The 22054-nt window shown below is 44.5% G+C and overlaps 1 long non-coding RNA gene across 2 annotated transcripts in view; it reads right to left on the bottom strand.

Moving 5' to 3' along the window:
* LOC116585274 overlaps nt 1-22054 on the bottom strand; it is a 319368-nt gene that overhangs the window by 38362 nt on the left and 258952 nt on the right. For both annotated transcript variants that reach the window (XR_004283533.1, XR_004283534.1), the window contains exon 3: nt 2590-2673. This is a non-coding gene — a long non-coding RNA (uncharacterized LOC116585274). The remainder of the gene's footprint in view (nt 1-2589; nt 2674-22054) is intronic.

The following is a 22054-nucleotide window of genomic DNA, read 5'->3' on the forward strand; positions in this document are numbered from 1 at the left end:
TGGGCAGAGTCACCGTAGACTTCAATCACTCACCCCAACACCACTTTGCATCGACCCCCATGACGCGAGCTTACATCTGCGGCGCCGCCTTCCCCTGCGGTGAATGGGAAATGGAGGTGACCAGAGGTGATTGCGGAACGAATTCCTTAGTGTCCCTCACGGCCGGTGTATGGAGCCCGGAAGCCAGAGCCATGAGAGAAGAAGACAGAGCGAATCCGGAAGGGCGAGCCCACTGCACCGACCCCCCAGTCCTGGGGTCCCCGCGGAGGGGCTGCCCTGCTGCGGGAGGGACGCCCGAGAACCGCCAGCGCAGACCCAGTGGTTCTACTGCCCGTGACCTCCTGCTCGCAGAAGAGCATCTGAACGTCCCTTTTGTGCCGCCGTCAGTGGTGCTGATCCGGCCTCGGGAGACACCGGCGCCGCTCAGAACTGGCTCTGCACAGCCTCAAACTTAGCCCAAAGACGTCCCTCCAAGACGCTGACCTCTGTCCCGAGCCTTTGCAATGGGTCCTTTCTGTCCCCACCGACAAAGTGGCGGTCATTGTAGAACCCATAGAAACAGAGTCAGGCAGGTGGGGCTGGGGGCAGCGGCCAACACGGCCTGCGAGTGTAGCGTGTGTGTTTGTCGTTTTCCTCTTTGGGCCAAACGACACTCGTCCCACTGGACCTAAAGTCCACGGAGGGAAGTCCAGACCTCAGTGGACACAAAGCACAGGACTCAGTCCCAAGACGCTGGGGCCGCCCCCACGGCGCCTGCACACATCAGTCCTGCTGACGGCCCAAGGGAGAGGTGCCCTTGGCCCAGACCTCACGCCCTGTGCACAGCTGCCGGGGGCAGGACTTGCCGCCAATTCAGAACGGCCAGGAACTGCCCGGCAGAGATTCTTTTCCTTTTACAAAGCGCAAAAAGCTCGGGCTCTGCCCACTCCATCTACAAGCTGGAAACAGAAGCCCTGTTCAAAGAAATTTCGGGCTTTTCCGACTTTGCCAGTAGTAGCTTGTCCCGCCCTCGCCCCAGGACTGCGTGTGGCACGAAGAGGGCAGGAAGGCGACAGGCTTCTCAGACCGCGTCCCTCTGCTCGGGAGCGCTGGGGAAGCGCCCCTGATGCATCACCGGAGTCAGGCTTCTCCCCCACTGGCCGCTTCTCCCCCACCGGACGCTTCTCCTGCTTCTCCTTCCGACACAAGCAGGTCACAGGTGGGCCTCCCCTAAGCCCCCATGCTTTTCACGTCCTTGTTTAGTCGCTCATGCAACTCACTGCATAATTTCTTGCACGCTCGGAGACAGAGTGAGCAGGTGGGTAAAAATAAAGAACTCGCTGTCACGGATTTATGAGAAATGACCACCGGGTGCCGGTCCTGGGAGGCAGGGGTCACGGTGACGCCCTTTCTGCAGGCGGCTCGAGGTCGCACAGCAAGTGCATAACAGCTGGGATTCGACCCCGGGCAGGCTGGCTCCGGAAAGCCTGCACCTCACCCGAGTTACACTCCTCCTGGGACTGACCCGTGTGATTTCTGGTTCAGAACAGGAGCTCTTCAGGCAAAACCTGTCCTGTCTCTTCTAGAAGCAAAGACTTTTATTCCACAAGAAACTGAAAAACAGTGCGCTGGCAGGAGGAAGCACTGATTCACACTAACACGCTGAGGGGGACCCGAATAGGCCAGTTTGGTGTAAGAATTAGTTTGAGCTGAAGACAGTTGAGAAACAGCAGACTTGCAAGAAAAGCACTCTGCCCACCCCCCTTCTGTCTAAAAGCAGGACATGAATTTCCCTTTCTAAAGATGACATCAATTTGTACATGTGTCTTCCTCGCCCATACCAGTAAGATGACTCTTCATCACCAGACATGATTTCTATCAATGGCAAAGGCATCAACTTGAGTTTGCATAACAAACGTAACAAATAATTCTGAGGCCATTCATCTCCCCTATATGTTTACCTTCTCACAATTTACCCAAGACTGTGCTGAGAAGTCCAGACCCTTTTCCTTCTCTTGTCACTTCTCCACATTTTATTGCTTTTTGTTAAAATAGTGTAAGCCCTGAATAGAACCGCTTCTTTGGGTCCCCATTTCTCTTCTACCAAGGCCTCCTATTCATAGTCATAAATATTTTCTCTCCTTTTTTTTTTCAGTTTAATTTGCATAACCCCAGGTTTTAAACCTAAGGGAGTAGGAAAAAAAAGGGGGGTTGTTTTGTTTTGTTTTGTTTTGTTTACCTCTATAATACAAATTACTAAAAGTATCCTCTTTCCTTCTAACAAGTTCTGACGGAGAGGGGAAGATAAATCCAAGAGCTCCTAGACCAGGACACTGGAGGGAGTCGGGGGGTGGTGGGGGGGGGATGCCACCAGGATGGGGGTGGGGGTAGGAGCTGCAGCACAGGCCTCTTGGGTCAACATCTCTCAGTTCAAGATTTGGGCAAGGGCAAGGGCACATTGGGGCCAACCAAACAGTTCGAGATTTGGATTTTATCAGCCACTTTTACGAAATCAGTTTGATTATTTCACCCAAATAGCTCAAGACAAAAAGAAATAACAGCCAACAAGTTCGAATCCGACTGTTCGGTAAGAAATGGAGCCATTCTTACTTTGCCAGTCGGCTTCTCAGTCGGAGGGCTCGTAGAGCAGACTGGAGGTACGCTGCTGTGCACCGCAAGTCCCCATCGCCGTGCCTGCAAGAGAGGAGACACAGAGAGAGAGAGATTGGTTTCAGGGACTTGGCTGGGTTTTCTGCTGCAGAGAACCATTTTCCAGGTGCTCACAATAGTGCCTCAAGCACTTAAATGTAAGGGTTGTCACTTGGAATGCCTGGGTCAGCACTTCTTGCACGAGCTTCTTCTGCGTTCAGTCTGTGCAAACTCCGTTAACCTTGCACAAGGACATAGGACCAAACCATTTATGACATTTGGAAAATGCAAAATATTTTCAGCCTAATCTGTTAAGGTATCTTCCTAGGACAAAAATCAAACTATGTGAATCTTTTTAAAACAAAAATAAGTTTATTGATATCTCACTGCATAAAAACACTGGCCACCAGTAAACTTCCAGTTTTCAAATCTTTAATTCTATGTGGGATAAGGTCCAAAGTTCTCTAGCTGCTTTTCAGAACACCAAAATGTGGCTCTTTTTTTACTTTTTCTCCAACCCTGTCCCACAATTTAAACTAACACTCAATGCACGCGGTCCATGTGTCCTCCTTAAACAGACTCCATCCCATGCCTTTGTTTATACGGCTTCTGGTTCCTAAAATATCCTTTCCTCGGCATTTGCCTGTGATTTCCTTACCGTCCCGTTAAGCCCAGCCCAGATTCCTTACGGAACATTTCACTATTTTCCTCTGCTCCTTCCCTCCCTCCTTCCTCTTTAAATCTCTTTCCCCCACTGTGTATCAGATGCTTTTTATTGGTAAGTAGTATTGTACTGTATATACACATGACACAGTATTACCATTTACCTTTGATGAATACTTGGGCAGTTACCAGTTAAGGACTATTGTAAATAAGACACAAGTCTTATTTACAATATATATGGATTCATCAATCCGTATTTATTTATTTATTTATTTTAATTAATTTATTTTCAGAAAAACAGTATTCATTATTTTTTCACCACACCCAGTGCTCCATGCAATCCATGCCCTCTATAATACCCACCACCTGGTACCCCAACCTCCCACCCCCCCCGCCACTTCAAACCCCTCAGATTGTTTTTCAGAGTCCACAGTCTCTCATGGTTCACCTCCCCTTCCAATTTCCCCCAACTCCCTTCTCCTCTCCATCTCCCCATGTCCTCCATGCTATTTGTTATGCTCCACAAATAAGTGAAACCATATGATAATGGACTCTCTCTGCTTGACTTATTTCACTCAGCATAATCTCTTCCAGTCCCGTCCATGTTGCTACAAAAGTTGGGTATTTGTCCTTTCTGATGGAGGCATCATACTCCATAGTGCATATGGACCACATCTTCCTTATCCATTCGTCCGTTGAAGGGCATCTTGGTTCTTTCCATAGTTTGGCAACCGTGACCATTGCTGCTATAAACATTGGGGTACAGATGGCCCTTCTTTTCACGACATCTGTATCTTTGGGGTAAATACCCAGTAGTGCAATTGCAGGGTCATAGGAAAACTCTATTTTTAATTTCTTGAGGAATCTCCACACTGTTCTCCAAGGAGGCTCTACCAACTTGCATTCCCACCAACAGTGTAAGAGGGTTCCCCTTTCTCCACATCCTCTCCAACACATGTTGTTTCCTGTCTTGTTAATTTTGGTCATTCTAACTGGTGTAAGGTGGTATCTCAGTGTGGTTTTAATTTGAATCTCCCTGATGGCTAGTGATGATGAACATTTTTTCATGTGTCTGATAGCCATTTGTATGTCTTCATTGGAGAAGTGTCTGTCCATATCTTCTGCCCATATTTTGATATGTTTGTCTGTTTCGTGTGTGTTGAGTTTGAGGAGTTCTTTATAGATCCTGGATATCAACCTTTTGTCTGTACTGTCATTTGCAAATATCTTCTCCCATTCCGTGGGTTGCCTCTTTGTTTTGTTGACTGTTTCCTTTGCTGTGCAGAAGCTTTTGATTTTGATGAAGTCCCAACAGTTTATTTTTGCCTCAGGAGACATGTCTACAAAAATGTTGCTATGCAGATGTTAAAGAAGTTGCTGCCTATGCTTTCCTCTAGGATTGTTATGGTTTCAGGTCTCACATTTAGGTCTTTCATCCATTCTGAGTTTATTTTCATGTGTGGTGTAAGTAAATGGTCCAGTTTCATTCTTTTGCATGTAGCTGTCCAATTGGCCCAACACCATTTGTTGAAGAGACTTTTTCCCATTGCATGTTCTTGCCTCCTTTGTCGAAGATTAAGTGACTGTATCATCATGGGTTTCTTTCTGGGCTTTCTGTTCTGTTCTGCTGAACTATGTCTATTTCTGTGCCAGTACCATACTGTTTTGATGACTACAGCTTTGTAATATGGCTTGAAGTACAGAACTGTGATGCCTCCAGCTTTGGTTTTTCTTTCTGAGATCGCTTTGGCTAGTCAGGGTCTTCTGTGTTCCATACAAGTTTAGGATTATTTGTTCTAGTTCTGTGAAAAGAGCTGTTGGTATTTTGATAGAGACTGCATTATATCTGTAGACTGTATTTTCCTCTACTTCTGACTAGAGTCAGGATACATTTCTCTCTGCCACAGAGTCCATGGACCATTATAAGAGTGACTGTCACTATCTGCTGGGCATGTGAACTACCGGGGACAAGATTCATGTCACAGTTATCAGTGTATCCTTACAGGCTAGCACAGGTCTTCTGTATTGCTGTGGTCTTAATGTGTGTGTCCCTGCAGAAGCCCATATGTTGAAATCCTAATCCCTAAGGGATGGTATAGGATATGGGGCCTTTGGGAATTGGTAGGGTCATGAAGACAGAGCCCTCTTAGGTGGGATTCATGTCCTTAGAAAAGAGGCCCAAGAGAGCTTCTTTGCTGTGTGAAGATACAATGAGACATCTACAACCGAGAAAAGGGCCCTCAGCCACCAGTGCTGGAACCCTAATCTCAGACCGCAGTCTCCAGAACGGTGAGATCTACGTTTCTATTGTTTACAAGACCTTGAGTCTATGGTGTTTTGTTATAGCAGCCAGTACAGACTAGCACATACTGTAGGTACTTTCTCTTAGAGTAATCTTTCTTTTTGCCAGCCGAGTCTCTTTCTTGTTGTAGTCTTTGCAGTGAATGTGTATTTCCGAGGCGCTCTCCGGATCCAGCGCTCTCCACCCCTCCCCCCAGCTCTCGTTCCCACAACACACATTTTTCAGTCTCTTTTCAGTCTTTTTAGAGGAGACATCAAGAGGAAAGGGGGGAAAAAAGCCTAACTTTGGAGCCAATAACCCCATAAAATAAAAATGACCTATAAAAATTACTTAGCAAGTACTGACCCACCCCAACCTCCTGCTGCCCATTAATTGGCCATATTTCTTGAGTGAAAGGAAGAGTTTCCAGTGGTCTTAGCAACCGACAGATGCAAACCCTCTACCCCTGCTGTTACTAATGATCTTACCCTGGGCGATTACTTGCTCCAGGCTGGCTCTGCCTGCAGATGTAGTTCACGCTGCCTACACACATCTCACAGGGCATTCTGAAACTAATCGGGAGATATCTGTGACCTAGAAAGGCAGAGCGTAATTCCTGGGGAAGGAGCCCTGCAGTTTACCCTTAGGAGGAGTCATTCAAACCTGTGTTTTCTTCCCTGGGTCTAAAAACAGGGCTTATGGTTAGACTCCAAGGGATGCAGATCTTTGTCCTTCAGGAGTTAAACGAAGACCAGCAAGCAACTCGCTTCACAGGTCGTATTCCAGCCATCAAAATTTAATTACTATCAAACCCTGTTGGCTCAGGTCCCAACCGTATTCGTATTACTGAATCCATGAATGAAATTTCCAAAGGATCCCATTACCACACCCCACCTTCCAAAGATAAAAATGCACTGAATGGCACCAGGGAAAAGGCCAACAAAACAGATCTACTTGACACGACGATGACACTACAACTTTTTTTTTTTTTTTTAACGAAAATAACTGGCTCAGTGTTGATGATCAGGACGCGTGATTCTGTCTCGAGGAAGCCGATCTGCAGACTCAGGAGGTGAGTCTGAAGAACTCTGCCCTTCGCTCTGATACGGGTCCAGTTGCTATGGCGACGCGTAGCTGGTTTTCTCAGCTTGTTGTGCAACCTGATTTTCCTTAGACTAAAGATTCCCTTGATGCGTTTGCACTGGGTATAGTTAAGACTAGAACAGCCCAGCAGCTGCAAAACATAGATTTCTTACCTAGAAATTATTGGCTTGGTGGGAAAATTGTGATGATTCTGGGCCATACATACAAAGGAATTTCTGAAATCATGGGTTCATATGCAAAACAGAGTAATGATGGCCATACAGTTGTTATTAACCAGTGTCTCTCTTCCCCCGTATCCCTTCCTCATTTCAGGATCTCCACACGGGTTTGGTGGTGGTGGTTGTTCTTTGGGTGGCTGAGTGGCTCGGCGGCTGGTGTGGCCGCCCTTCCATGTCGAACTCACCACTTGCTACATGTGGGGACGGGTGCTGAGGATGGACTTGGACAAAGTAGAATAATAGAGAATTAGAGAAAAGCTGTTCAAGCCTCAGGGGGCTCTCTGCAGAAAGAGGGCCATTACTGCCCTCATCGTCTTTACATAACAACTTCTGAGCGCCCCTGAGAAGCCCAGAACTGCTCAGAGAACCCACGGGAAAGACACGAGGTGTCTTTGCTCGAAGACTGAATTCCTGAAGGGAGACGAAAGAAGTGGTTAAGGACTCGGACTGTAATTACAACCTTCAGGGCTCACCCCGGTGCCTGAAATATAAGAGCAACTCCTGGTGCTAAAGGGTAGAAATAGTCTGGGATTTTAACGTCGGACACACAGATCACCGGCAGGCTCAGCCAGTTAACTGAACGGCGGGATCCGTCCAGATGGCATCTAAGGCTGCATCTCTGCGCAGCTCGAACGAACCTAATAACCCTAGAGGGAAAGAATGCATCCTCGCTCAGAAATCTTGATTTTACACTCCACAGAAAATTTGGGCGTCTCCCCCCTCCTCCCCATACCTCGGGGCTAGGAACAATGGGTTCCATTTTGAGGTGGAAGCAGAGCTTAATTTAAAGATTGCCTTGCCTCGGTCCAGCCTTACCCTGTCCCCATTATTTATCTGGAGTAAATAGAACTTGGAGTGCTTTTAAAGAACTGCTGGCACGGCACTTTAGCTGCTTCTCACAAAAGTCATGAGTGGCTTCTGGAACCGAGGATGCTGAAGGAAATGTGACACTGCAAACATGCGGTGGGAACCCAGGGAGGAGAAAGTTCTGGGGAAAGGACATGATAGAGGTCTTCACCTTTGCTCTGGCCCCTGCTTTCTCTGGCCCCCCAGCCTGAGAGTTGAGGCCAACCAACAGGGATTTGGGCTCACCCCGCCCATCCCAGCTGGAGTTCCTTCCTTGCAAGGGTCAAGCACCCAGTTGCAGAGGTGAGGTGGCCTTGGGAAGGGAGGAGACGTGGGTGGAGGGTCATTAAATGTTGACTCACTTAGGCTTAACCAGACTTCCTCCCTTTTTCCACACTCAAGTACAATTTTGGTGAACTGAAGTAAACTGTGTGCACTGCTAAGTTTTCCTATTTCCTTCTGGGTTATTATCACAGACCTCCACCAGCTCCAGCATATGAAAAATCCTCTGCCTTCAAAACTTGCAGGCAAAGAATCACGGGGGGCAACGTACTCCCAAGCAGGCCAGTTTTTACGTTTTCTGGAAGAATTCTGTTGGAGGCTGCCCTGTCGATACGCCCCTCAGCACTTCCCTCAGTACCCACTTCCCCTAAATGCTCTGCTAAATTTTTGCATTTAAATTTCCATTTCTTCGATGTTTCACATGCTGACTTTTAAAATGTCCCTTGTGCTTTTTCCTTCCTTGCCTATGTTTTATGCATCTTCAGTAGCACCTGTACCTACCACAAGGCTACCATTACAAAGAACATTAAAACAAGTGCTTTTGAGACATTCAATAACATTAATGGGACTCCTGAAAGAAAGAGGCACATTCCCTTCACCATATGCTTGTGTCTGAGTTTCCTGCCAGCCTTTATCCAAATACCCAAATGCATGTATATTTTGCTCCAACACCACCGGGCATCACACTCTCATACATTCTCCAGCCAACATCACATCACTCATTTTCTGTGTTGTTACACAGTCTTTGCACTTACAGTATTTACTGACTACATAATGTTCCCTCAACAAAGTAGAGTATAACGTATTCGATATCTTGGGGTTATTTTTATTATTTCCATTTTTCCCTCTACTTTTTTAAAATTTAAAACAGTTGTATTGAAACAATTCACGTAACGTACCATTCACCCAGCTAAAGTGCACAACTCCGCATTTTCCAGTATACGCGCAGAAGGGTACAGCCAACTCCACAAGGTGACTGTAGAGTATTTTGTCCCCCACCTAGAGAAACGCTTTACCTCTCCGCAGTCATTCAGCATCGCTCCTGTTGCCCTCCCCCCTGACTCCTGCCCTAGGCAACCACTAGTCTACTTTCTCCCTCTGTATATGTGCCTATTCTGGGCATTTCATGTAAGTGGCATCATGTACTACGCGGTCCTTCCTGACCTTCAGTCGGCGCACTAGTTCCAAGGTCCGTCCATGCTGTCGTACGGATCAGTACTTCATCTTTTTCCACTGTCCCAGAACACCCCATTGTACGGAGAGACCACATTTTATTTATCTCTTCATCCATTTGTTCCTACTTTGTGGCTGTTATGAAGAGGTCATCTATGAAGAAGTCTTTGTAGGGATATATGTTCTCATTCCCTTGATTATGCACCAAGGGGTGGAAATACTAGATCATAGTGTAACTCTGCGTTTAGTTTTTGAGGAACAACCAAACTAGTTTTTCCTATAATTAATACCTGTGCAATTACACATTTTCCTTGGTCTTTAGAATCATTTCCTCAGAATATGTTTCCAGGAGTAGGGCTCCTGAGCTGGGGATATGGACACATTTATGGCTCTTATTTGTTCTATTCCGTCCGATTCTTGTTTTTCGAAAGGATCAGACTGGCTCACGCAGCTACAGTGTGCAGTTACCATGAATATACGCGTGGGTACACACACACCCACGACTCTTTTTTCTATACAACAAACTTATATGGAAGATGCCACAATTAACCACGTATTTATAGATGAGGACACTGAGGCCCACGGGCGTTAGTAACTCAGTGTCAGATGACCGGCAGAAGCAAAGCAACGCCCCTTTTATAGGCTTCCTGGGCTTCAAGGTCTGTACGCAGCACATCCCCGGTTTCAGTGAGTAATTGCTGACTATGTCTCTGTCCTGTAATTTCTCCACTTGTGACACAGTGAAACAAGAAGCGTGGAGTCAGAGGCACGCGATCGGCTTCCAGCTCCGTAACTTGCTTTGAGATCTTGAGTAAGCGGCTGAGTCATGACAAGCCTCAGTTTCCCCAAACACGAAACAGGATGGTACCTACACCATCGGCTCACCTGGAGGACTTAACTGAAATTCTGCCTCCGCCAAGAAGAGTCCATAAAAAATGTTAATATTTTTCATGTGAGTAACAAATGCCCTATTTTACTCTTTCTTGATGCCCTCTTCAGACTGAAACATCAGATATCTTTGCCCCTCTATTATGATTTAATAAATAGATTTCCTCCCCTTTGTTGGTCACCAAATTATCCTCTGAGCATGTAACTTAGCTCTGTGCTAAGTTTATAAGCACTTTTGTAAAGAAATACTAATAAGTAATATAAAGGTTTGTAAAGTTTTCAATAAAAATTATAACGATTATAGATTATTACAATTATAAAAGCTTAAAATACAATAAAAGAGCTACAGTACAAGTTTATTCAATAAGATTAAATAGGTACATTTATTTTTTAACTTTAAAAAGTAGTCAAAAGTTTATATTATAAATCATAATTATAAATTTTAAATTTATTTAAAACAAAACATATAAAGTCTATAAAATAAGCAAGATTTTTAAGAAGTAATAAATTATGAGTTAATAAAATAAGCATAGGCTCATAAAAGTAAATGCTTATAAAATGAAGCTATGTCTGGCTCTAGGACCTTGTAAATAAGATAACAATGATGTAGTGAAGAGACCTGGCCCCCTACTTGAGAACAGCTGCGACACTTACTTGTTGTGTGACCTCTTGGGGGTTCTATCTCTTCAGCAACAAGAAGTATAGTATATAATTTGTATTTTTTTTTTAAAGAAGATCCATATAAGGCAATGTATCTGAAAACAATCAGCACTACCAAAAAAATTATACATCTCTTTGGAATGTCGAAACCAAGACGTACAGCTACATCACACAGTGGCCCACTTATTGGAGGATATGAACCCTACATGCTCTAGGAGCTGAGGAAAGAGAGGAAAGAACATGAAAATGGGAAGTCATCTATTCAAGCATGAGAAAACATCGCAAAGAAGAATTAGTTCTCCCAGTTCCTATGTCACTGGTGGCCAACTTCATACCCAAAATAATCTTAAAAGTTGAGGTTCTGAAAGATGCAAATCGAGGTATTGGCCACGGAGCTTTGAACAGGAGGGAGGCGGGATCCAGCGGTGCTACAGCCTGCCTGTCTGCGATGGGGCCGCTGGGAGACTGGCAGTAAATTTGGGGAAAGGGCAGCAATGGGTAAGAGGCATCTCAAAGGCTGATTTGTATCTCCCAAAACCCCTACGTTGAAGTCTTAACTCCTGGTGCCTCAGAATTCGATTGTATTTGGAGCTAGGGTCTTTAAAAGGGGGGATTAAGTATTTAAAATGATGTCACTGGGCCCCAATCCAAATGACTCTGGTCCTTACAAGAAGAAAGAGTATCTATGCGGACACACACAGAAGGAAGACCATGTGAAGTCACAGGGAGAAGACGGCCATCTACAAGCCAAGGAAAAGGTCTCAGGAGAGACTAACCCTGTAACATCCTGACTTCAAACTTCTAGGCTCCAGAACTGTGAGAAAATAAATTGTTCAAGCCACGAAGTCTGTGGTGCTTGGTTATGGCGGCTCTAGGAAAGGAGCACAAAGCAAAAAAGAAAGTAAGTATCAGGGAGAAGGGCTTTTAGGACAGAAAGCTTCTGAGGACTTTTAGGTAGTCCGTGTAGGGAAGGTCCCCATGAACTGGGGAAAGGGGCTTCCGTGACCAGCGACAAAGCAGATGTGGCAGTGTGAGTGTGTGGTGGTCTGTCCGTCGGTACTGAGTGGGCCCTGGGGACACGCGGGTGAACAAGAGGCTGGTTTACCCTCATGGATCTCACCCAAGGCTGAGGAGGGAGAAAGGTAAACACATCACCTTCAGAAGGAGCAGAGCATGGTAAGGCCCGAGGAGGAAGGGCACCCAGACCAGCCAGGAGCGGAGCTCCCATGGCCAGGACGCTTCCCAGAAGCTGAGCACAGGAGGTCAGAGCAGAAGTTAGGTGGTGCTGTGGGGCAGGGAGGGCGGAAGCGTGTAGGACATGAAAGGGGTTTATGGTGCTTCAGGAAAAGGAAATATCACGAGGGCAAGAGGTATGGAAAAAAACCAAATGTTGACTTTTTTTGTGAGCCACAAATAATGTGAAGCTGTTAAATCCTACAGTGTGAGACAGAGGTGGTGAGAGATGGCACAGGAAGGCAGGCAGGAAGCCCAGGATCCTTCCATAACCAAGCTCGGGGGGTTTACCTGGCCAGCAGACGGGAGCCCGCAGCCTCACGGGGGAGGGGCTGAAGCTCTTCAGGCTGCTGCTGGAGAGCCTGAAGGTCTGGACTAGCAAAGCAGCAGCAGGGCTACGCCGCCGAGACACGTGAGAAAGCGTCTGCAATTTAAACCATCAGAGCTTACCCGTTGCTGGAAGTGGAGGCCGGGCTAGCAAAGTTGACATGCAGGTTTGGAGGGAGTAAGAAGGTGAGACCAGGAGTATCCACTCCTGAGAGGATTCCAGGAGAGGGAATGACACAGTAAGCAACGGGTCAGGTGGGGCACGGGCAGGTTCGGGTTTAAATCCGTGTATGCTTCAGGCACCAAGAGGTGTGAAAGTGCTCGCTCACTCGGCACTTCGGAGTTCTGATTTCAAACATATCAGTATGTGATGGAAATTGTACACTACATTTTGACCCTCACCTGTCTTCTTGTCTCTTGACTTGAACTTTCTCGTGCAGCCGGAATGTTCCGCGCCCTCCCACGCAAACACGCGGCGTGTTCCTGTCCCGGGTTCCCCACATCCCCCCGCTGTGTGGGATGGATGTGTTCCCACCGCACACAGCATTTCTCCTTGGTCGCTCTCATCAAAGTGGTTATTGACTTGGGCACTTTCTGTACCTATATTTGTATGACTTTTAATAAGAAAGCACATATTATTGGGTTGTAGATAGTGTTTCTACCATAAGCATCTTTGCAAATGTGTTCCCTACATTACTAATTGGCCATAAGTCAAATTTGCCATAAAAGATAAGAAAAAAACAAAAAACAAAAAACAACTGGTTGACAGTTTGGTTTGATTTCTCCATGGAGAGAGTACTCCTCTTTTTCTATTATGTACATCTTAGCCCTGATAATGGTCTGTACAGTGGTGTAGAGTTTTGGACCCACATTTCCCACAGGATTCAGGAATGCCTATCACTGGACATGTGACAGTATGCTGAGAACAAACAGTGTTGACTTTCAAAACACAATACGAAACTTAATTGCAAATATGCATTCCAGTGTTTGGAAACGGATACTTCTCTTAATGAATGAAGACATTTCAGTGAAAAAAGAAAAAGCAACATGCTAAAAATGAGACAAATTAATAAGCAAAAAACCCTACAGGTGTATAATACTATGAATGAAAGGCCTTAAAGGTAAGGGTTCAGATACAATTCACAAAATAATATAGTTATTTGAGCAATATTGCCATAAACTATATATATTTTAAATGGGTTCTAATATTTCATATTTTACAATAAAGTCTTTTAAATTTTGTTACTCATTTTCATGTTTTGTTATGTCCTTTTTAACGAATGTCCATCTCATTTTTCATGCTTTTATCTTTTACACCAAAATTATCTTATGGCTAATTAGTTATTCATTGAGAAAGTGCTTGTGGCAAACATGCTTATGGTAAGAACACTGGACAGGTATTATCTACCTGTACTTCCTGAGACTAAGCGTCCCCCAAGTCATGGCTGGCTCTGTTCTTACCCATCACTGTGTCCCCAAACTCTAGCAGAGCACCTGGCATGTCGCAGGCGCCCAGCAAGTATTTATTGAATAAGTCAGTGAACAGGTAAATGAACACATAGATGAACTAAGACAATTCTTAAAAGACAAGTAGGACAAGAACAGGCAAAGAAAACTGGGTCGAATTTTCCAGGCAGTAGAGAGAGATAGATATGAGAGAGCAAATGTATTTAAATATTGGACGTTGTCTGAAGGGTGACGGGCTCCTCTGGAGGCTGGAGCAGTAGGCAGGGTCAGACCATTAAGGACACTGAAATCCAGCAACATGCTTTAGGCAAGGAGCACCTAGATTGGGTACAGGCTCTACAAAACCACGTCAGTGCCGCGGTGAGGAACGTAGTAGAGGGTGAGTCTGACGGCCCAGAGATCAGCCTGGGTCCTGGGAGCTAAAACAGGCCGCTCGACATTTTAGGATATAGAGAAGAAGCCGGATTCAAAAGAATCAGTCTATCACGCTCATCAGAGCTCATTACTGAACGGCATTAAAAGGTCTGTTTATTGTAACATGACTTGGCTCTTTGCCTGCGCTTAGGGAATGCCGACCCTCCATGAGTACATCCTGATACTGAACTAGAATTCCATTTTTGTGTTCCTAAATAAGAGAAGAGGGTAGAGGTGCGTCTCGAGTCTGGGCATCAGTCCGAAGTCTAAAACCCTGTGCACTGTGATGGGCGATGCGGAGTCTCCCTTTACTCTCCAACGAAGGTGTCCCTCGTTCCACGGCAGAGGAAAAAATGTGCGCTTCGGATGTGAATAAGTCATCAAGACATCAGTACATTGTAGCAGATACGCGTCCAAATGACACTTTGGTCACAATCCCCTTCACTCTAGTTCCACTATCGCACTCAGAGCCAGCTCCACGGCTGCGTGGCCTGTGCAACAGCACAGAGCTCAGTGCATACTTGACATCATGCTGTTATCACCACCTCAAAGTTCTTAATGGTCTTATCTTTAAACATTGTTTTGGGGGCACCTGGGTGGCTCAGTGGGTTAGGGTCGGACTCTTGGGTTCAGCTCAGGTTTCAATCTTGCTGGCTCTGCGCCCCCTTGTCTTCCTCCCTCTGCACCATTCCCAGCTCCCACGCGCTAGCACGCGCTCTTTCTCTCTCAAATAAATAAACAAATCTTAAAAAAACAAACAAACACTGTTTTGTGAGTGAAACCCATGGGATGATGGAAAACACACTTGTGCAGAGGAAACACAGTCTGCGTGTCTGCTGCTCCTTGCCGTCCCATTTCATACAGCGTTAGGGATGTCCCAGGAGCATAAAATGCCACTGAAACCACAATGCGTGGGATTTTCGAGAGTCTCAGTGCAAGCACAGCGTGTAAGTGTGTTATGTCCCCAGCAGAGCAGCAGAGACGCTGAGAGCCCCGACAGACCACGCTTCCCATGTGCACCTGAACTTGCTTCGAACATAACAAGAAGGCAGCAGTGTCCTAAGAACAAGCAAGGAGCCCAGTCATTCATTGACTCTCTTGCAAGCCAACCACTTAGGTTAAAATGATGGTAGAAAAAGGAAGGAAAAGATGGGGCAATCCATAGTCCTTTTTCCTTTTAGTCCTTTCTGGCTCCGCCATGAATCAGAAGAAGCAAGTGTTGGTAGGGTATGTGTCTACCAAGAAGTGGGAGAAAAACACTGAGTTCATTGTGCCGTATGTCCCCTGTTCTGGCAAGAATAAAATACAAATGTTTAAACAAGCTACTAGTGTCGTTTAACTTCAGTGAGTCTGCATGCACGTCAAATGCTCCTATATTTACAGTTAAAGTTGACATTGCACAACTTAGATAGAAATGATAAAATTCATACTAATAATTTAATATTTCCTTACTTGAAATGACAAGAAACAGCCAATAAAAAATGCCACAACAAATTGAGAGAGAAACTGCAGAAGAAAAGGAAAACACTATATGTTTTAGTACATTTACGGGCATTTGTGTTTCCTGCCTTTTTGAGCCAAGGGTCCTGCATTTCCATTTTGCTGAGGGTGCCGCAGTTACCGAAGCCAGGAGCCCACCCGCGAGTCTCAAGGTGGCCAGGGACGAAGTAGCATTGCCATCGACTAAAGTACAGGCAAGATCACCACCGTGCCGTTGGCAAGCAGTTAAAAAATAGCTAACAAAATTCAATTGTAGTTAAAAAACAAATTTGTCTACATAAACCACCAGAGTGTGCATGGCTTATCGGTGAAACCTACACTCTTACGCAAATCTATGTTGATATGAGGCTAGAAAACTATGATAAACTGTTCTTGAGACACATTCCAGCACTTTTTCCAAACCAGCAGCTCGGGTAAAATATAAGCAACAGAGATAGTCAAATTGGATTCTAAAATCACTAAAATTGATCTGTCTGGAGTGTATGAGCCTCATCTGCTGTAGGCACTTCTCGGTACGCTTTAACTACAGGCTCAAGCTAAGCTTCGGGATGAAACCATGTAGATAAAATTTCAGTTTTGAAAGATTAAATCAATTAATACAAATTTTATATGATGCTAAAATAATAAAAAATGAAAATATTCGTGCGTCCTTTATACTCAAACACAACTTCTAAGGAAAAGGAAAAGCCTTTGTTCTCACACTTCCAAGCCTTTCTCTGCTCCCCAAGCAGATGCATTCTCAGTGTACTCGGACCCTTCTTAGAGTGACTCTTGGATTCACTTTTCAGATATGGATTTAGTAAAGTAAAAGACGTCTTAATCAACCTTCCTTCCCTGAAGCCAAAACACTGTTCATAGTCACTCTAGTATTTTAAGAAGTATGTACAGCAGCAACATTTCCAAACAACATGCACTTAACTAGTCATCCTAAAACTTGCTTGTGCTACTAGAAATTAAATGAGGTCAGCTCGCAGGTCACACATGCAGCCATAACCCCTGGGCAACTCCCCCAGAACGCAGACGGCAGTGCAGTTTCAAGGGCAGAGGTCAAGGACGCCCCGCCCACTGATTTTCTGCACTGGAAATTTTCTTCTACACAGAAAAGACATTCACTCTGTATTTAATAATTGACAAAAGGCTTCATGGGTAAAATACCCTGGAAAAGGTGGTGTGTTTGTTTTCATTCACAGTAAGAGGGGAAATGCGGAGGGAAAATGAGGTCAGGTTTTGATACGAAACAGAGCAAAGAGAACCAGTAACTGCATTTGTGAGGGCAGGGACAGCAGAGGACCCAATACTGCATGTGCCCCGTCACTGGCTTTGGGGTTCCCTGATGGCATTTCTATGCTGCACTAATTTATAAGCTTTATAAGCCAAGGCAGCCCTCCCATCTTCATAGGGCAAGAAAAAAATTCCTAAAAACGTTGTCCACATTGCAGATTCTATACCATGTGATTTACATTGTGTCAGGTATTTACATATGACTATGGCTACCATTTTCAGGGAGCAGAAGCCGTGTTTGATGGATGCCATTATTGACCCACCAGTAGATAAGCTTCTCCAGATAACAGGAAAGCCCTCCTTGCTGGACTTCAGAACAAGACCAAAGGCGACTCTCAGTTTCACATGCTCAGGGATGTATCTGATGTGGGCTTATGGCACAGCGTTGTACGTTCATTTTATACTTCATTGTTAAATCAGCTGTTTGGTTTTCTTTATTATATATGATACATTATCCAAACTGCATTCAGATTTTAGAACACAGGATTTAATGTCAGAAGAGCTGAGTTTGAGACCATTTGAGTTCACAGATGTTCAGAATAACAAATGTCTTATCAGATGAAGGGCTAGTATCCAAAAATCTATAAAGAACTTATCAAACTCAACACCCAAAGAACAAATAATCCAATCAAGAAATGGGCAGAGGACATGAACAGACATTTCTGCAAAGAAGACATCCAGACGGACAACAGACACATGAAAAAGTGCTCCACATCACTCAGCATCAGGGAAATACAAATCAAAACCACAATGAGATCCCACCTCACACCACTCAGAATGGCTAAAATCAACAAGTCAGGAAACGATAGATGCTGGCGAGGATGCGGAGAAAGGGGAACCCTCCTACACTGTTGGTGGGAATGCAAGCTGGGGCAGCCACTCTGGAATACAGCACGGAGGTTCCTCAAAATGTTGAAAATAGAGCTACCCTATGATCCAGCAAACACACTACTGGGTATTTACCCTAAAGATACAAACGTAGTGATCCGAAGGGGCACGTGCACCTGAATGTTTATAGCAGCAATGTCCACAATAGCCAAAGTATGGAAAGAACCTAAATGTCCCTTGATAGATGAATGGATAAAGAAGATGTGGTATATATACACGATGGAATACTATGCAGCCATCAAAAAACCGAAATCTTGCCAATTGCAATGACATGGGTGGAAGTAGAGGGTTTTATGCTAAATAAATTAAATCAATCAGAGAAAGATAATTATCATATGATCTCACTCATATGCAGAATTTAAGAAACCAAACAGAGGATCATGGGGAAGAGAAGGAAAAATAAAACAAGTCAAAATCAGAGAGAGACACAAAACACAAGAGACTCTTAATCGTGGGAAACAAACTGAGGGTTGCTGCAGGTGAGGTGGGGGGTGACTGCGCGACGCACACTAAGGAGAGCAGGCGATGAAATGAGCGCTGGGTATCATACAAGACTGACACATACTGAACTCGACCTCTGAAACTAATAATACGTTACATGCCGATTTAAAAAATTTAAAAAAGAGGACCCGAGTCTGAGACTTTTTTTTCTTCTTGATTCCTCAAAAAGAAAGTAAAGGCACTTTCTACCTGCCTTAACCACTTTATAGTTTTGTAATGAGTGGTCACTCTGGTCAGACACAATGATAGTGGCATTTGACATTGTCTTTATTTCTCAAGAGAGAAAATGCATGAGCATGACTTACAAACTAGAAGGTTTAATACCACACTAATGTTTGTTTCTCTCAAAAGAAAAACAAAAAAAAATAGAATTTACAGTGTTCGTTAGTAGATTGGTAGAGAGGACGCATGCCAATGACATTTTTATCTGAAATTTGATTATGAAAGGTGAAAATAAAAAAAAGTAATTATGTTTAAGGACATGGAGTCACCTCTGTCCCTTGTTTCTTAGTGGGCCTGACTTTCCTCTCAGGTCCAGGAGGATACTTTTCTCTCCTTCCTTTGGGACAAACGTCTCCTGCTCAGTGACCTGGAGGCCGGCTAAGGCCCCACCCAGGTGGAAACTCCTCCCTGTCGCTGCAGTGAAGGAAGCCACCGCCCTGATTTCGGACAACGTATAGATTCCCTCCTTCTCCTCTGCTCTTGAACTTTATACAAATGAAACTATGGAAAATGTATTCCTTTGGATCTGCTTTCTTTTCTTTAGCATTACGTTTTTGAGATTCATCATGCCATTGTAGACACTTATAACGGATCTACTTTCACTGCTGTGTCGCATTCCAACCTATGAATATTTAACAATTTGTCCATCTCACTGCTGGTGGGTATTGTGCTGTTTCCAGTTTGGGGCTATGATCCATAAAGATGCTACGAACATCCTCACTTCATGCCCTCTGGTGCATTTATACATATATTTTCTATGTGGTATTTAGCTGGGAGTAGAATGACTAGATCATGAGGTTGGCATACACTCCAATTTAGTAGAGTATACTGAAGTTTCCCAGAGTGGTTGTACCAACAAGCAGTCCACCAAATTTATGTCTGCTCCAGCAGTTTGTTAAAACATTTGTTTTTCTGCTTGTATTAGCCAGAGCTGGTTTCTAGTGCTTGCGACTAAGAACTTCAGCACACACATGGAGAGGAATATCAGGGTTTAGAACAGCAAGGAGAAAGGCCCTGAGGCCATCATATAACACCTTATATTGACTAATTACTAAGTCAATATTGTTCCTAAGCATTCACACACACACACATACACACACACACACACATCTAGACAGACAGACAGAAATAATCTCACTTAATTTTTCTTACTGGAATCCATATGCTAGGAACTATGTTAATTAAAAGCCTATGAAGTACATATTAATATTTATTCAGATCAAGAAACCAACATTTACTACATTGAGAGAAGTCGGCTAAGATAATCTCTCTATAATGACAAAGCAGGATTTGAACACAAGGTTGTCTGGCTCCAAAAGCTACGCTGTTCACCATTATGCCCCATGAAAAAGTCTAAGAAAAGAGTTGATTAGTTTATAAAGAGTATTTAGAACAGACTCTGTTAACTCTAAATAACATGAAACAGCACCAACCACCTCCAGGGGTTTTTGTTGTTGTTGTTTTTAAGATTTTGTTTATTTATTTGACAGACAGAGATCACAAGCAGGCAGAGAGACAGGCAGAGAGAGAGGAGGAATCAGGCTCCCCGCTGAGCAGAGAGCCCGATGCGGGGCTCGATCCCAGGACCCTGAGATCATGACCTGAGCCGAAGGCAGATTCTTTAACCCCCTGAGCCACCCAGGCGCCCCTCCCAGGGTTTTCTATTTCCCCAGTAGCTGTGTAGAGCAGCCTAGGCAAGACGGTCACTGTGCCATGGAAAGGATGGAGCCCTCCACGGACTCAGGACACGACAAAGTGCCTCCAGTATTTCCCAGTTACTAGCAGCTACTGATGCTGCATTCCAACTCTGACAAGCAGAGAGTCTTTGGTAATAAAAATAACCGAATTCACACAATTTTTTGCACCCTAAAACTTTACAGGTCAGAACACTGCTGGAGCACAAGGAGTTATATGTTTCTTTACCTTCTAGATTCAACTCTTTCTCTAAAATTGGCCCGTTTTTCAGGGTGAGTACAGAGTAGAAAAGGAATATACTTCTGTTTCCTGTTACATTTCATTTCATTGTATTTTGACAATAATCTTTTCAAAATATGAACTGATTTAACCTGTAAGGATTGTAGAGCTTATAAGACTGATGTGTTTTGGTTGGTTCGTTGGCCTTCCTGCTGCCGTTATGTTGATGTTGGATTGGCCTGAAGCGTTACTGATGCGTGGCCTGACAAAGCCTCCAAGGACATTTTGTCAGATTAAAGCGTAGTCCTTCCCTCGGTGGAATTTCCCTCGATTCTACTTTTAAATTTCTATTATTCTAAAACATTAACAGAACATTAACATTAACAGAAAAATTTTAAGTTGAATAGGTTTGGCACATACTAGGGGCATTTCTTCATTTCATACAGCGGCAGTTCTAAAGTCAAGTCACATCAAAAAGGCAACATTGGAATCCACTTAGAAATCTATAGTAACTATCAAACCCAAGAAAATGCTTCCATTAGCCCAACAGAGAAGGGTAGAGTCAGGCAATAAGAAGAGGTGAAATATTTTCTCTTGGCTGCTTATTTAATTACATTGTTTCTGGAACCAATTCTCTTTTGAATACTTCTCTCTAAAAATTACTATTGAGCAGTTACAGTATCATCTGCTGCTTATAAATGACAAGTGATTGCTAGATGCAAATTGTGTAATTAATCAGCCTTGAAGAAAAGTGAAAACTGTGTCCTCCATCCAAATGCAAAGCTGGATTCTGGTGTTCGTCTGGTCTATTTTTGCAGCATGGGTGATGTGAGCACCAGCGTGCCAGCTGCTGCTCCCACGGGGGCCGCGGCAGCTTTCAGGACGCCGACAGCCGACTCCGCCGCACGTTTCGTTCCACCAGGTGGGCCTGAACATCTTCGTGTACTTCATCTTCCGGCACGTTGAAGGGCAGGGAGATGCCCTCCCATGGTCAGGGAAAGGCAGCCTCTTCCAGGGACAAGCAGACGCAGCAGATGCTAAGCCCAACTGTACAGGACACACAAACCCCAGTGACAGTGTGCAAGGAACGATCTCTTTCCAATCCTCAGCCCTTTGAACAGGCAGTGTATTTGTTCTGAGTGTCTCCACCATTTTTTTTATTTTACTTTTATTTTTTCAGTGTTTCAAGATTCACTGTTTATGCACCACACCCAGTGCTCCATGCAATCCGTGCCCTCCTTAATGCCCACCACCAGGCTCACCCAACCCCCTACCCTCCTCCCCTCCAAAACAACCCTCAGGTTGTTTTTCAGAGTCCACAGTCTCTCATGGTTCACCTCCCCTTCCAATTTCCCCCAACTCCCTTCTCCTCTCCATCTCCCCATGTCCTCCATGCTATTTGTTATGCTCCACAAATAAGTGAAACCATATGATAACTGACTCTCTCTGCTTGACTGATTTCACTCAGCATAATCTCTTCCAGTCCCGTCCATGTTGCTACAAAAGTTGGGTATTCGTCCTTTCTGATGGAGGCATCATACTCCATAGTGTATATGGACCACAT

The sequence above is a fragment of the Mustela erminea genome, chromosome 2, assembly GCF_009829155.1.
Source record: "Mustela erminea isolate mMusErm1 chromosome 2, mMusErm1.Pri, whole genome shotgun sequence".
Lineage (NCBI taxonomy): Eukaryota > Metazoa > Chordata > Mammalia > Carnivora > Mustelidae > Mustela > Mustela erminea.